Source organism: Mus caroli, chromosome 15 (genome assembly GCF_900094665.2).
Source record: "Mus caroli chromosome 15, CAROLI_EIJ_v1.1, whole genome shotgun sequence".
Taxonomy (NCBI): domain Eukaryota; kingdom Metazoa; phylum Chordata; class Mammalia; order Rodentia; family Muridae; genus Mus; species Mus caroli.
Window position 1 is genome coordinate 81053548 of NC_034584.1, and position 4381 is coordinate 81057928.

Genomic DNA, 4381 nt, shown 5'->3' on the forward strand with positions numbered 1-4381 from the left:
CGCCATTCGGCTGGCTCGGCACGTGGCCCACCTGTGCCCATGGTGAGCCGGAACACTGCCATTTGTCCTCAACTCCAAACAGTCCCCAGACGTATCGATCTCGGGACCAAATGTCAAATACCCCACTTTCCACAACAAATGTCTCTCTTGGAAGTTCTGTGTAAATTGAATTTTTATAAATCAAATTGCAGCTGTGGAGTCAGGAAGGAGAAGTGCTGTTTATGGGAATCTTGCTGTGTCCCTTCACCAGCAAGGAAAGCTGCACCGTGGGAAAGCCTCTCCCACTAGCTGCTTTGCAAGCCTTGAAACACTTTTTTTTATTTTTATGATTTCAAGGTGGGGTACATGCATACATATGTGTGTGTGTTTGAATGTTTTGTGGGGATACATGTTTATGTATGTGTGTGTGTATGAGTGTGTGCATGCCTGTGTGTATGTGTGTGTGAATGCCTGTGTGTATATGTATGTATATGTGAATTCCCGTTTGTGTGTGTGTGTGTATGTGTGTGTGAGTGCCTGTGTGTATATGTGTGTGTGAATGCCCATTTTTGTGTGTGTATGAATGCCTGTGTGTGTATGTGCATGTGAGTGCCTGTGTGTATATGTGTGTGTATGAATGCCTGTGTGTGTATGTGTGTGTGAGTGCCTGTGTGTATATGTGTGTGTGAATGCCCGTTTGTGTGTGTGTGATACACACATAACTATGTATATATATATATATATACACATATATATGTATATGCATATTATTTCTATGAATGCCTGTGTGTGTATGAATGTGTGAATACCTGTGTGTATATATGTGTGTATGAATGCCTGTGTGTGTATGTGCGTGTGAGTGCCTGTGTGTATATGTGTGTGTGAATGCCCATTTGTGTGTGTGTGTATACACACATAACTATGTATATATATATATATATATATATATACATATATACATATATATGTATATTATTTCTATGAATGCCTGTGTGTGTATGAATGTGTGAATACCTGTGTGTATATGTGTGTATGAATGCCTGTGTATGTTGAGCGTGTGAGTGCCTGTGTGAGTGTGTGTGTGTGAATGCCTGTGTGTGTACATGTGTATGTGTGTGAACCTGTGTATGTGTGTGAATGCCTATGTGTATATGTGTGTGTGAGCCTGTCTGTGTGTGGTGTGTGTGTGTGTGTCTAGGTCAGAGGTTGGTGACAGGTATCTCCCACTATGGCTGTCCACAGTGCAGACAAGCTTCTTTCCAAGCTTCAGGAATCTCTCTATCCTCACCTCCCCAAAGCTAGAGTCATAGACACCCATAACTATGCCCGGCTGTTTCACATGGGTGCTGGGGATCACCCTCGGGTCCACATGTGTTCATGCCAAGCATCTTACTGATTGAGCTATCTGCCCATCCCCACTGTATTCATGTCCTGTGATACACCAGGAGACACTTGGCATCTCAAATGGATCTAAGTCACTGGTGGGCTCAACCAACTAATTGCTCAATCAATCAAAAAAAAAATACTTGGAAACTCTTCCATCTTCTTGAGCTACACATCAGTTTGGAATCTCTGACGGGGGCACTGCAACCCAGAAACTTGGTTGATCTCAATTTGTCTTCAATCCTCTTGGTCTGACACCCTTCAAGCTCATTTCCACAGATATTCCTCACATTTCTGCTGGTGAAAATTAGCAAAATCTCATGGTTTATTTTTTATTTTTTTATTTTTTTTCCTACACCATATGCTATGCTCTCTCAGGCCAGACTTGAAACACTTCCCGCTGTAGGGTGGAACCACAGATTCTCCAATAGGCAGTGGGGTGAGGAGGACCATTTTGGCGAGATTTGACACCCTTTTGCAAGCCAGCTGTCTCAGGGGAACAGATTGCAATGTTGTCGAACAAGGACCAGTTAGCTGAACTTCTCTGAGGGACTTCTGCTGGTAAGGAATCTACAGAGAGAACTGGAGCTTTAAGAGCCCCGTTGTTAGGGGCTAAAGAGATGATTTGGTGGACAAGGGCATGGGCTGCTTTTGCAGAGGACTCAGGGTCACCCACATCGGGCAGCACAAAACTGTCTGTAACTCCAGTTCCCTTCAGGTCTCTTCTGTCCTCTGTGGGGAACTGAACACATACCAGGTATGTATTTCCACAGGAGCACACATTAAGTACATGTAAATAAAAATAAATTAATTTTAAGGGAAGTTTTCAACATTACTTGCAGATGCACCCTATTTGAGTCTCAATGCTCGGCATTTTCTCAGTCAGCTCTCCCTCACGGAAGGCAGTCAAGGCTGTGCGGACTTGCTAAATTGTACTGGCAACTGAAATCTGTTCTGATGCACCTTGGCTCTGCCTATTGAGATCCTTCTGCCATCAAAGGAAAGAACATGACGTTGAGGGAGCTCTGGGATCCCCTTGAGCCTTGAACATCACTGGAACTGAACTTAAATAGTTTCAAGTTGAGTACTCTCTTACCCCAGCCCATGATGTAGCCATCTTCCCAATGCTACACTATGGTGCTCAGGAAACAATCATCTGGTCCCTTGCACCATTCAATGACTGCCTCTTACCCTCCAGTTCCACACCGTGATCAGCCCAGTGCATTTGAGTTCACTGTCACATTAAAGGCAAAGGATGGGACCAAATCAAGCCCAGAATTCCATCTCCAGGGCCAGTTTTCTGGGATGTGCTATCTCCCTGTGCTATCTGCTCTAACAGTCAGGCTCAACTAAAGAAAGAAATTACACTAGTTTCAATAGGTAGAACTTAACACAAGGACTTAGCTACATAGGAACTTTGAGGCCAAAGGAGCAAGAAGAGAAGGTAGGGATGGATAATGAAGAGTGCCTGAGAGAAACTGTCATTCCTAGAACCAGGGGAGGAAAAGAAAGGGTGGCTTTTCTCAGTCCCAGGAGCATTGAAGAGGAGCTGCCAGGAGCAGGGCATGACCCTCAAGAATGGAGCAAGTCCTCATGGCTACCACTGCCGATGACACAGCGCCTCCTCCAGCTCTGGCTCCATCTGCCAGCCTGGCTCCTGGGAGTCTGTGTGTAGACCTTGTTTAGATGTCAGCAGGAAGAGAACAATAGACGACAGAAGCACAAGTGGGTGATTTGCCCAGAACGCAGAACTTATTCTCAGAAGAGAAGAAAGACAAGAGTTCAGAGAATTAGGGCTATTTACAGGCTGAGAGATAAGAATGCAAGGAAGGGGCTCTAGGCCCCTTATGAAAAGGATAGCGAGACAGCCACAGGGAAAAGAAGCTTTTGATCTCACTTCTCAGTGAATGTACTTTCACATCTGATGCTCTGGGGGACTGATAGCATCCAGGTTGGAGGTAAATTGAAGTTCTCCATCTTTTTGCTATGGTGAGGCTTGCGGTGATTTGAATAAAAATGGCCTCCATAGGACCATAGGGAGTGGCACTATTAGGAAGTATGGCCTTGCTGGAATAGATGTGGCTTTGTTGGAGGAAGTGTATGGGGAGGGACAGGCTTTGAGGTTTCAGAAGCTCAAGCCATGTCAAGCCATGCCCAGTGTGACAGTTTCTCTTCCAGTACCATGTCTACCTGTGCTTCCATGCTTCTGCCATGATGACAATGGACTAAACGTCTGATCTGTAAGCCTGCCCCTGTTCAGTGTTTCCTTTTATAAGGCTTGCTGTGGTCAAGGAGTCTATTCCCAGTGATGAACCCCTATAAGACAGGTCTCCCCAACCCACTGTTCACATAGCTGGCTTGTTACCATGGTCAGCACTACAACTTAGGACCACCCCTTCTTAATGACCACGAGGGAGCCTCACCTTTATCCTTGTCTCTTCATTCAACATCTGCACTGATGTGCTCAATGTGTGCAGTTAGATTGATGTGAATGGCATCCTTGTGCACAGATACAAACGTACTAAAGTATGGATGTAATAGTGCTATAGATCTGATTTGATTTCTCATGTGTTAAACAAAGCCTAACATATTTATTTTTTTCATTTCTCTGTAGCTCATAAGCACTGCTTCCTACAACCAAGTAGAAGGTCAGGTGCCACCTTCCAAAGCTACTTTCTCTAAGCCTTAGCCACAGACTCCCAGATGCCTACAGTCCTCAATATGACCATAGACCTAAATTCATTTGTCAAGTCTCAGGTCTGCATCCGAGAGGTAGGGGGACTAATTCTTACTGCTTTTGTTAGACCAAGAAGATGTTTCCATGCCATAAAGTTTACCTTATAAAGACCACATGCACTCACAGGCAACCACAGCTCCAAAGCCTAATTCCAGGAGATTTTCATCAGTCCATAAAAACCCTACCTCATTAGCAGTCACTCTCCATTCCAGCAGCCACGGCAAGCCACTGACCTACTTTCTCTATGGATTTGCCAGTATTTCTTTCCTTTAAAAATGGTGT